General features: G+C 42.4%; 1 non-coding gene across 1 annotated transcript; it reads left to right on the top strand.

The window, feature by feature from the left end:
* The first annotated feature begins 12,050 nt into the window (after nt 1-12,050).
* Nucleotides 12,051-12,124, top strand: trnai-aau (transfer RNA isoleucine (anticodon AAU)). The gene has a single exon. It is a non-coding gene; the product is annotated as a tRNA-Ile (tRNA).
* The last annotated feature ends 859 nt before the right edge of the window (nt 12,125-12,983 follow it).

The raw sequence follows: 12,983 nt of genomic DNA, 5'->3' as shown, positions 1-12,983 counted from the left end.
TAAAGGTCCCTGGTGCGATCCCGGCTTTCGGAATTTGTATTTGTTCTTTCTTTTGTGCTCTGGCTTCAAGGAAACTATCCACAGCTTTGTTTGTGGTCCTCAATGGTGTGTGCTACGCTGCTCCTCTGAAAGTAAGCAATGTCTTGCTTTTTCATCAGACATTTTGACATCAGTGTTACATGAAAGTTGCTTGTCATTGTTACATGACAGTAGGTTGTCGTAAGACAAGGCTGCATGAAGTGTGAACTGGAGCTTTCTTGGATCCACAAAATAAAATGTTTTTGGAGAATGCGGGCATCGATCCCACTACCTCTCGCATGCTAAGCAAGCACTCTACCATTTGAGCTAATTCCCCAGCTTTTTGGAATTGCCACAAGGAGCAATCAAGAGTGTCCAGTCTTGTCAGGCTATGCTGTTGGTGGACTTGTTAGTTTACGAGCCAGCACTAGCAGAGAATCGGTGCATCTCAAAAACTGTGCTCCAACAGCCAGTGCCTGGTTAGATCAGTTGGTTAGAAAGTGGTGCTAATAACTCCAAGGTGATGTGTTTGATACCTGTACTGGCCATAAGGTACATTCTGAGTGTCAAAATTGAAAGTCACATGCATATGTGCATTTTCAAGGGTGCCACTAAGTTTATTTTAGTGGCTTCCCGAAATGATTAAGTTGGGAGAGTGTTAGACTGAAGATCTAAAGGTCCGTGTTCCGATCCTAGGTTTCGGCATTAGTTGTTGTTCGTACTTCATGCTTTGCTTTGGCTTCAAGGAAACTATCCACAGCTTTGTTTGTGGGCCTCAATTGTGTGTGCTACGCTGCTCCTCTGAAAGTAAGTAATGTCTTGCTTTTTCATCTGACATTTTGACATCAGTGTTACATGAAAGTTGCTTGTCATGGTTACATGACAGTAGGTTGCCATAAGACAAGGCTGCATGAAGTGTGAACTGGAACTTTCTTGGATCCATAAAAAAAAGGATTTTTGGGGAATGAGGGCATCGATCCCACTACCTATAGCATGCTAAGCAAGCACTCTAACATTTGAGCTACTTGCCCAGCAGTTTGGAATTGCCACAAGGAGCAACCAAGAGTGTCCAGTCTTGTCAGGCTATGCTGTTGGTGGAGTTGTTAGTTTGCGCTCCAGAACTTGCAGAGGCTTGGTGCATCTCAACAATTGTGCTCTGTAGCCAGCGGCCGGTTAGCTCAGTTGGTTAGAGTGTGGTGCAAATAACGGCAAAATAGCACAGTTTGCAGAGCGTTAGACTGAAGATCTAAAGGTCCCTGGTGCGATCCCGGCTTTCGGAATTTGTATTTGTTCTTTCTTTTGTGCTCTGGCTTCAAGGAAACTATCCACAGCTTTGTTTGTGGTCCTCAATGGTGTGTGCTACGCTGCTCCTCTGAAAGTAAGCAATGTCTTGCTTTTTCATCTGACATTTTGACATCAGTGTTACATGAAAGTTGCTTGTCATTGTTACATGACAGTAGGTTGTCGTAAGACAAGGCTGCATGAAGTGTGAACTGGAGCTTTCTTGGATCCACAAAATAAAATGTTTTTGGAGAATGCGGGCATCGATCCCACTACCTCTCGCATGCTAAGCAAGCACTCTACCATTTGAGCTAATTCCCCAGCTGTTTGGAATTGCCACAAGGAGCAATCAAGAGTGTCCAGTCTTGTCAGGCTATGCTGTTGGTGGACTTGTTAGTTTACGAGCCAGCACTAGCAGAGGCTCGGTGCATCTCAAAAACTGTGCTCCAACAGCCAGTGCCTGGTTAGATCAGTTGGTTAGAAAGTGGTGCTAATAACTCCAAGGTGATGTGTTTGATACCTGTACTGGCCATAAGGTACATTCTGAGTGTCAAAATTGAAAGTCACATGCATATGTGCATTTTCAAGGGTGCCACTAAGTTTATTTTAGTGGCTTCCCGAAATGATTAAGTTGGGAGAGTGTTAGACTGAAGATCTAAAGGTCCGTGTTCCGATCCTAGGTTTCGGCATTAGTTGTTGTTCGTACTTCATGCTTTGCTTTGGCTTCAAGGAAACTATCCACAGATTTGTTTGTGGGCCTCAATTTTGTGTGCTACGCTGCTCCTCTGAAAGTGAGTAATGTCTTGCTTTTTCATCTGACATTTTGACATCAGTGTTACATGAAAGTTGCTTGTCATGGTTACATGACAGTAGGTTGCCGTAAGACAAGGCTGCATGAAGTGTGAACTGGAACTTTCTTGGATCCATAAAAAAAAGTATTTTTGGGGAATGAGGGCATAGATCCCACTACCTATAGCATGCTAAGCAAGCACTCTACCATTTGAGCTAATTCCCCAGCAGTTTGGAATTGCCACAAGGAGTAACCAAGAGTGTCCAGTCTTGTCAGGCTATGCTGTTGGTGGAGTTGTTAGTTTGCGCTCCAGAACTTGCAGAGGCTCGGTGCATCTCAACAATTGTGCTCTGTAGCCAGCGGCCGGTTAGCTCAGTTGGTTAGAGTGTGGTGCAAATAACGGCAAAATAGCACAGTTTGCAGAGCGTTAGACTGAAGATCTAAAGGTCCCTGGTGCGATCCCGGCTTTCGGAATTTGTATTTGTTCTTTCTTTTGTGCTCTGGCTTCAAGGAAACTATCCACAGCTTTGTTTGTGGTCCTCAATGGTGTGTGCTACGCTGCTCCTCTGAAAGTAAGCAATGTCTTGCTTTTTCATCTGACATTTTGACATCAGTGTTACATGAAAGTTGCTTGTCATTGTTACATGACAGTAGGTTGTCGTAAGACAAGGCTGCATGAAGTGTGAACTGGAGCTTTCTTGGATCCACAAAATAAAATGTTTTTGGAGAATGCGGGCATCGATCCCACTACCTCTCGCATGCTAAGCAAGCACTCTACCATTTGAGCTAATTCCCCAGCTGTTTGGAATTGCCACAAGGAGCAATCAAGAGTGTCCAGTCTTGTCAGGCTATGCTGTTGGTGGACTTGTTAGTTTACGAGCCAGCACTAGCAGAGGCTCGGTGCATCTCAAAAACTGTGCTCCAACAGCCAGTGCCTGGTTAGATCAGTTGGTTAGAAAGTGGTGCTAATAACTCTAAGGTGATGTGTTTGATACCTGTACTGGCCATAAGGTACATTCTGAGTGTCAAAATTGAAAGTCACATGCATATGTGCATTTTCAAGGGTGCCACTAAGTTTATTTTAGTGGCTTCCCGAAATGATTAAGTTGGGAGAGTGTTAGACTGAAGATCTAAAGGTCCGTGTTCCGATCCTAGGTTTCGGCATTAGTTGTTGTTCGTACTTCATGCTTTGCTTTGGCTTCAAGGAAACTATCCACAGATTTGTTTGTGGGCCTCAATTTTGTGTGCTACGCTGCTCCTCTGAAAGTGAGTAATGTCTTGCTTTTTCATCTGACATTTTGACATCAGTGTTACATGAAAGTTGCTTGTCATGGTTACATGACAGTAGGTTGCCGTAAGACAAGGCTGCATGAAGTGTGAACTAGAGTTTTCTTGGATCCATAAAACAATGTGATTTTGGAGCATGCGGGCATCAATCCCACTACCTCACGCATGCAAAGCATTTGAGCTACTTGCCCAGCCGTTTGGACTTTCCGAAAGAAGGAACCTAGAGGGTCCAGTCTTGTCAGGCTATGCTGTTGGTGGACTTGTTAGTTTATGCGCCAGCACTTGCAGAGGCTCGGTGCATCTCAACAATTGTTCACAATAGCAAGTGGGTGGTTAGCTCAGTTGGTTAGAGTGTGGTGCAAATAAAGCCAAAGTCATCGGTTCTATCCCCGTACTAGCTATCATGTACATTTTGAGTGTCAAAATTGTGAGTCACATGCATGTGAATTGTCAAGGGTGCCACGTAATTAAGGTTAGTGAATTGGTGAAATAGCTCAGTTGGGAGAGTGTCAGACTCAAGATCTAAAGGTCCATGGTTTGATCCTGGGTTTTGGCATTTGTATTTGTTCTTTCTTTATGCTCTTGCTTCAAGGAAACTATCCACTGCTTTGTTTGTGGGCCTCAATGGTGTGTGCTACGCTGCTCCTCTGAAAGTAAGTAATGTCTTGCTTTTTCATCTGACATTTTGACATCAGTGTTACATGAAAGTTGCTTGTCATTGTTACATGACAGTAGGTTGCCGTAAGACAAGGCTGCATGAAGTTTGAACTGGAACCTTCTTGGATCCACCCCAAAAAAATATTTTGGGGGAATGAGGGCATCGATCCCACTACCTATAGCATGCTAAGCAAACACAAACCCAATTGTTCAAATTCCCCAGCTGTTTGGAATTGCCACAAGGAGCAACCAAGAGTGTCCAGTCTTGTAAGGGAATACCTCCCTGAAATGGACAAAAATGAATGGCAAATCATTGGCATTGGACAAACCATATACACGATGTCCAATACCACCCAAATCGGCGTTGATTCATGCAAAATTGATTGCAAATGCCATATGGCAAGTGCCAGTTGTAACACCTCAAAAATCCAACAGGTGGCGATTGCGCTCCACCGGGGTGTTTCATATTGGAAATGCAACCCAAGTCAACATCCAAAAGCAAAATTTTGAAAAAATGAGTTTTTTGTCAAAAACTTGTCCAGAAAAGTGCTTTCTGGACCGTTTTTCTAAATTCTTTCGATTTTTTTGTTAATTACACATGTGTAAGAACTGTGTGAATATACTTTTGTCCAATTTTATTATCATATTTTTTTTTACATTTTACATGCGCATAAGAAATATGTTTTGTCCATTTGCAATATGATTTCATAGGAGGTCAAAAGTCAAAAGTCAAAATTTTGTAAAAAACTTCAAACACCCTTAAAAAAGTGCTTTCTGAACCGTTTTTCAAAAATCTTTCGATTTTTGTGTCAATTACACATGTATAAGAACTGTATCAACATACTTTAGTCATATTTTATTATCATCATTTTTTTTTTTTTTTACTTGTGCATAAGACATATGTTTTCTCCATTTGGAATATGATTTCATAGGAAGTCAAAAGTCAAAAGTCAAAAATAGCAACATTTTATAAAAAACTTCACACACCCTTAAAACCTGATGGGGATTGGGCTGATTGCTGCCCCCTTTGGGGTGATTGCGTGCCCATAGTAAACAGAAAAAAAAAAAATCTGTCAAAAATTGCTAATATATGCAATTAAAAATTATTATTGAATAGAAAACACTCTAAAGCTTCTAAAACCGTTTAAATTATGTCTGTAAGTAAAGCAGAACTCTCAGGGCACTCATTCTCCCAAACTCTCTCTTGTCATCATAAAACTTGGCCCAACTTTGACGTCATCGCCCCCACCCTTCCCAAGCACCTACAGTCCTGGGAACAGTTTATGTGCCTTCAGCGCGGTGTCCGCTTTCAATGGGGCTTCTCATTGTGTGAATCGCGCGCTCACGAGACTTTCGGCGGGCCGAAACCTTTCGGTCACGCGAGATAACAGGTTACTCTCATGCGCTTTCTGCTCCGGTGATTGTCTTTCTTCCAAGATTGATTAAAAAAGTGCTTTCTGGACCATTTTTCTAAATTCTTTCTATTTTGTGTCAATTACACACGTATAAGAACGTATTATTTATTTGTTTTACTTGTGCATAAGGCATATGTTTTGTTCATTTGCAATATAATTTCATAGGAAGTCAAAAGTCGAAAATGTGAACTTAAAAAAAAAAACTTTGCACCCTCGTAAAAAAGTGCTTTCTGGACCGTTTTTCGAAATTGTTTCGATTTTATGTCATTTCATCATGTGTAAGAACTGTATAAATATACTTTTGTAAAATGTTTTTTTTTTTTACTTGTGCATAAGGAACATGATTTGTCCATTTGCAATATGATTTCATAGGAAGTCAAAAGTCACTTTTTTGGGGGCCAAATGCCATAAGAAATTTGACATGCTCAAAAATCCTGCAGAAATGCAAAATTGACTGGCCTGATGTACTCGGGATGGCCGGGCAGTGATAGTTGTTCCTTTCCATCACTCGTTGTGTTGATTTCATCATGTCCATTTGGTGATGTTTTTTTCACTATAAAATCATATTGCAAATGCACATGCATTGTTGTGCAACTGGTAACCCAAAAATAAAAATATGGTTGTAAATGCATTTACCGGTACTCCTATTGTCCATGCCCGCTATGGGAGTACCCTACTACAGCCCTCTATCCATGGGGGCCGTCCTGAGTGCTTTATGGACTGTTTAAAATAGGCACCTGGTAACCCAAAAATAAAAATATGGTTGTAAAATGCATTTACCGGTTATTCTGATATTAATGCCCGCTATGGGAACACAGGATGGCCGGGCAGTGATAGTTGTTCCTTTCCATCACTCGTTGTGTTGATTTCATCATGTCCAGTTGGTGATGTTTTTTCACTATAGAATCATATTGCAAATGCATGTGCATTGTTGTGCAACTGGTAACCCAAAAATACAAATATGGTTGTAAATGCATTTACCGGTACTCCTATTGTCCATGCCCGCTATGGGAGTACCCTACTATGGCCCTCTATCCATGGGGGCCGTCCTGAGTGCTTTATGGACTGTTTAAAATAGGCACCTGCTAACCCCCCCCCAAAAAATATGGTGATTTCATTATGTCCATTTGTTTATGTTTTCTTACTTTTGCAAAGTCACTGTGCATTTGCAATATGTTTCAATGGGCAGGTACCATCACAAATTTGTCATGCTATAAAAATCCTGCAGGAATGTGAAATTGACTGGCCAGATGAACTCGGGATGGCTGGGCAGTGATTCTGGTTTATCTCAATCGCTCGTTGGGGTTGATTTCAGACTGTCCATTTGGTGATGTTTTTTCACTATAGAATCATATTGCAAATGCACGTGCATTGTTGTGCAACTGGTAACCCAAAAATAAAAATATGGTTGTAAATGCATTTACCGGTACTCCTATTGTCCATGCCCGCTATGGGAGTACCCTACTACGGCCCTCTATCCATGGGGGCCGTCCTGAGTGCTTTATGGACTGTTTAAAATAGGCACCTGGTACCCAAAAATAAAAATATGGTGATTTCATTATGTCCATTTGGTTATGTTTTCTTACTTTTGCAAAGTCACTGTGCATTTGCAATATGGTTCAATGGGCAGGTACCATCATGAATTTGTCATGCTATAAAAATCCTGCAGGAATGTGAAATTGACTGGCCCGATGAACTCGGGATGGCTGGGCAGGGATTCTGGTTCATCTCAATGGCTCGTTAGGGTTGATTTCAGAATGTCACTTTGGTGATGGTACCTCACTGTTTAAACATATTGCAAATGGACAAGAGTCCATCAGTCAATTAGATATCATTCTGACACCAAACTGATACAAACTGACACCAAACCCACTTTTTCCAACTCGTTTAGTAGCCAACTATTACATACTTCAGAGCTGGCCCAAAATTCACAACGCCTTCGGTTCAAACCATACAAAAACCATAAAACACGTAGTTACGTTCTAGCTGCGGGTCCATTTCTTATGTTATGTATTGGCCTAGCTGAGGCGACCCCGAATCCCAAGTTTCGGCTCGATAGGTCATTTGGTGTCCGAGCAAAAACCTAATTGGTGCTGAAAATCCACTTTTTTCCATGACTTGCTACGGGGTCCTTGAATGAGCTATCGGACAGAAACATTGGGGTCCGTCTCTATGGGCCGAGCCGGTTTCAATGCACCTAGTCTTGCGTCTCTGAGAATGTTCTAAATGTCGTCATTTTTGTAATGGTCAAAATGAATTGAAGTCATTGCAAATGTACGAGGCTGTTCCTCGGTCCGAGAACCTTCTAGAGCCACCTAACTCACCACGCACTATCGACCTGAGGTCTAGAACAGGTTTCTAAAGTTTCGGAACTCTAGGTCTGACGGTTCTTTAAAAGTTCCAACAAGGTTAACCAATGCAGGGAGTGTATGTCTCTATGCACCCCAATGGGTCCCTCCTTCCAAGCTGTGTGTGTGAGTGATTTAGTTTTCCTTTGAAATTTTATGGGAAAAAGGACTGATTTACAGTTCATGGGGGTTGCCTAATCACACATATGAAGTTTTGGAAAGATCAGACTTTTTTAACCCCTCGAAACAGCCCCTGAGACACCAATTATGGCACTTCCGGTTAGCACAGGAAGCTATACATCAACACATATCCTCAATGGGGTATGCTTTTACAGAATCCTGAGTTTTAAGTCCTTACGTTAAGAATTGACTGATTTACACAGGGTTGAATGCACTATGTCTATCAAACTGCAGGCAGGGTATGGGTATACACTTTTAGGGTGATTTTAACCACTTCCGGTTGCTCCAGGAAACTTAGAATCGACACAGGTAGACCTCATAGTGGCCTGATGGACTGTTATCGAAGACAGGTTCATAAGGCATTCATAACCCACATAGGCCTGAGGTTGAAATTAGGGGTGCAGGCAATGTATTCCTATGGGGAGAGAAGTCATTGTAATCTGTGAGATCAAAAAACCCTGTTTTACTGTTAAGGGTTAATGCCACACGGTCAAGGTTAGCCTTGCAAAGATCGGGAGGACCTTAGGAACATTCCTGTGGTTGAATTGTCCTTCTAAACCTAACGGTTCCGCCGCTGTCACCCAAAAGCAAATGATGTTGTGGTGCAGGCTTCATTTTGGGCTTACTTTTCTAATGGTTGCTGCGCTTAGACCGAGCGAGCTACGGTCAAGCGGGATATCTCATTGAACTCGGCACGGCCTAGAGATTATGGTAATGCCATTGCCTGCTCTCTGTGTCTTTAATCACCGCACTTTTTCACTCCATCCTTGCTGTATGTGTGTGTGAGAGCTTTTCTTTGACATCTGTTGGGAGAAATGACTGATTTACAGTTCAGGAGGGTTACCTAGTCACACATATGACATTTTGGAGAGATCAGACTTTTTTAACCCCTCGAAACAGCCCCTGAGACACCAATTATGGCACTTCCGGTTGTCACAGGAAGCTATAAGTAAACACATGTCTTTATTGACATAGCCACTTACAGAATCCTGAGTTTTAAGTATTTAAGTTAAGAATTGACTGATCTACACAGGTTTGAATTCGGTGATTTTCATAATGACAGGTTATGTTTTTCAAAACACTTTTAGGGTGATTTGAACCACTTCCGGTTGCTTCAGGAAGCTTAGAATTGACACAGGTAGACCTCATAGTGGTCTGATTGACTGTTACCGAAGACAGGTTCATACGGCATTCATAACCCACATAGGCTTCAGGTTGAATTTAGGGGTGCAGGCAATGTATTCCTATGGGGAGAGAAGTCAATGCAAACTGTTTGAAGTAAACACCTTCTTTTAACTGTTAAGGGTTAATACCACACGGTCAAGGTTAGGCTTGCATGGATCGGGAGGACCTCAGGAACGTACCTGAGGTCGAATTGTGCTTCTCACCCTAACGGTTCTCTCACTGCCACCCAAAATCAAATTACATTGTGGGGCAGGCTTCATTTTGGGCCTTCTTTTTTTCAAGGTCGTTGCACTCAGAACGAGCTACGGTCAAGCGGGGCGTCTCGTTGAACTCGGCACAGTCTGGAGACTATGGTGATGCCATTTTTTGTGTTGATTTCAGAATGCCATTTTGGTGATGGTCCCTCTCCGTTTAAACATATTTCAAATGTACAAAAGTCAACTAAAAAGTAAGTGTCCATCAGTCAATTAGATGTCATTATGATACCAAACCCACTTTTTCCTACTCATTTAGAAGCCAACTATCACATATGTCAGAGCAGACCCATAATTCACAGCGCCTTCAGTTTAAAACATAATAAAAAGGTAAAACAGATAGTTACGTTCTAGCTGCGGGTCCAGTTCGGACATTATGTGAAGGCCTATGTGAGGCGACCCCGAATCCCGAGTTTCGGCTCGATAGGTCCTTCGGTGCCCGAGCAAAACCCTAATTGGTGCTGAAAATCCACTTTTTTACATGCATTGCTACGGGGTCCTTGAATGAGCTATCGGACAGAAACGTTGGGGTCCGTCTCTATGTGCCGAGCCAGTTTCAATGCACCTAGCCTTGCGTCTCTGAGACTTTTCTAAATGTCGTCATTTTCGTAATGGTCAAAATGAATTGAAGTCATTGCAAATGTACGAGGCTGTTTCTCGGTCCGAGAACCTTCTAGAGCCACCTAACTCACCACGCACTATCGACCGGAGGTCTAGAACAGGTTTCTTAAGTTTCGGAACTCTAGGTCTGACGGTTCTTTTTTAGCTCGAACAAAGCTAACTATTGCAGCCACTGTCTGTCTCTACGCACCCTAATACGTCCCTCCTTCCAAGTTGTGTGTCTGTGTGATTTAGTTTTCCTTTGAAATTTTATGGGAAAAATGACTGATTTACAGTTCATGGGGGTTGCCTAATCACACATATGAAGTTTTGGACAGATCTGACTTTTTTAACCCTTCAAAACAGCCCCTGAGACACCAATTATGGCACTTCCGGTTGGCACAAGAAGCTATAAGTCAACACATATCCTCATTGGGGTATGCTTTTACAGAATCCTGAGTTTTAAGTCTTTACGTTAAGAATTGACTGATTTACACAGGGTTGAATGCGCTATGTCTATCAAACTGCAGGCAGGGTATGGACTGTTACCGAAGACAGGTTCATACGGCATTCATAACCCATATAGGCTTCAGGTTGAATTTAGGGGTGCAGGCAATGTATTCCTATGGGGAGAGAAGTCAATGCAAACTGTTTGATGTAAACACCTTCTTTTAACTGTTAAGGGTTAATGCCACACGGTCAAGGTAAGGCTTGCATGGATCTGGAGGACCTTAGGAACGTACCTGAGGTCGAATTGTGTTTCTCACCCTAACGGTTCTCTCACTGTCACCCAAAAGCAAATGACATTGTGGGGCAGGCTTCATTTTGGGCCCACTTTTCTAATGGTCGCTGCGCTTAGACCAAGCGAGCTACGGTCAAGCGGGATATCTCGTTGAACTCGGCACAGCCTAGGGATTATGGTAATGCCATTGCCTGCTCTCTGTGTCTTTAAGCACCGTACTTTGTCACTCCATCCTTGCTGTGTGTGTGTGTGAGAGCTTTTCTTTGACATCTATTGGGAGAAATGACTGACTTACAGTTTATGGGGGTTGCCTAATCACACATATGAAGTTTTGAAAAGATCTGACCTTTTTAACCCTTGGAAACTGCCACTGTGACACCATTTAAGGCACTTCCGGTTGGCACAGGAAGCTATAAATAAACTCATATCCTGATTGGGGTATGCCTTTACAGAGTTTTAAGTCTTTACGTTAAGTACTGAGTTATTTACGGAGGGTTTAGTGAGTGTGTGTTATTTCAGAAAATCCTAGAAAATCACAGAAATCTCGCAGACCTCCGCAGCACACTTTAAAAAGATTCGTATGAACACCCTGTAACTGGATCTGTAACTGTTGAAAAAAAACACCTATCTTTGAACATCACCAATCTGTCATTGTACGATTTCTCTTAAATGACGATAGATAAATGGCTGGTTCTTTTTTTATTGACACCGGGGGCTCCTTGACTTTGACGTGAAGTGGAAAAATAATTTCTCTATTTTCATTTTGGACCTTTAATCCCAGAGAAATGGCCATAACTCAAAAACCGTTGAGGCCTAGACGCCATCTTGTTCGGGGCCAACTGCCCATTATGCCAAACCTACGCTCACCGAGTACCGAGTTTCGGCTTTGAAATATTTTCGAGATAAGGCCCCGTCGTGATTCGTGATGTTTTGTCCAATAGCAATAAGATTGCTTATGCCCTCTTGTGGGATTTTCCGGGACAGCGGAAAAATGACGAAAATTTGATTATTTTATAAAACGGAAACCGAATGTCCGACAAAGTTCATTTGATGACTTCCCGGTAGGTCCGGCCCTACCGCACGGCCCGACACTGACCACGAATTTTACAAATGTTTTCGGACGTCTAGTAAGGGACCGTACATTTCCAATATGGACTTTCTCACTAACCATACACGAAATGTCAAAATGTTCCCATAAGGTATGTCAGGCTATGCTGTTGGTGGACTTGTTAGTTTGCGCTCTAGAACATGCAGAGGCTCGGTGCATCTCAACAATTGTGCTCTGTAGGCAGTGGCTGGTTAGCTCAGTTGGTTAGAGTGTGGTGCTAATAACGCCAAGGTCATGGGTTCAATCCCCGTACTGGCTATTAGTGTCAAATTTGTGACTCACATGCATGTGAATTGTCAACGGTGCCACAGAATTAGTGAATTAACAAAATTCTATCCCGGCTTTCGGAATTTGTATGTGTACTTTCTTTATGCTCTGGCTTCAAGGAAACTATCCACAGCTTTGTTTGTGGTCCTCAATGGTGTGTGCTACGCTGCTCCTCTGAAAGTAAGTAATGTCTTGCTTTTTCATCTGACATTGTGACATCAGTGTTACATGAGAGTTGCATGTCATTGTTACATGACAGTTTCTTGTCATTGTTTACATGACAGTAGGTTGTCTTAAGACAAGGCTGCATGAAGTGTGAACTAGAGTTTTCTTGGATCCATAAAACAATGTGATTTTGGAGCATGTGGGCATCAATCCCACTACCTCACGCATGCAAAGCATTTGAGCTACTTGCCCAGCCGTTTGGACTTTCCGAAAGAAGCAACCTAGAGGGTCCAGTCTTGTCAGGCTATGATGCTGGTGGACTTGTTAGTTTATGCACCAGCACTTGCAGAGGCTTGGTGCATCTCAACAATTGTTTACAATAGCAAGTGGATGGTTAGCTCAGTTGTTTAGCGTGTGGTGCAAATAATGCCAAAGTCATCGGTTCTATCCCCGTACTGTCTATGATGTACATTTTCAGTGTCAAAATTGTGAGTCACATGTATGTGAATTGTCAAGGGTGCCACAGAATTAGGTTTAGCGAATTGCTGAAATAGCTCATTTGGGAGAGTGTTAGACTGAAGATCTAAAGGTCTGTGTTCCGATCCTAGGTTTCGGCATTAGTTGTTGTTCTTTCTTCATGCTTTGCTCTGGCTTCAAGGAAACTATCCACAGCTTTGTTTGTGGGC

Source organism: Oncorhynchus kisutch, unplaced genomic scaffold (genome assembly GCF_002021735.2).
Source record: "Oncorhynchus kisutch isolate 150728-3 unplaced genomic scaffold, Okis_V2 scaffold920, whole genome shotgun sequence".
NCBI classification, from domain to species: Eukaryota; Metazoa; Chordata; class Actinopteri; order Salmoniformes; family Salmonidae; genus Oncorhynchus; species Oncorhynchus kisutch.
Note: the sequence above shows the minus strand (reverse complement) of the source record. Positions and strands in the feature narration are given on the sequence as shown.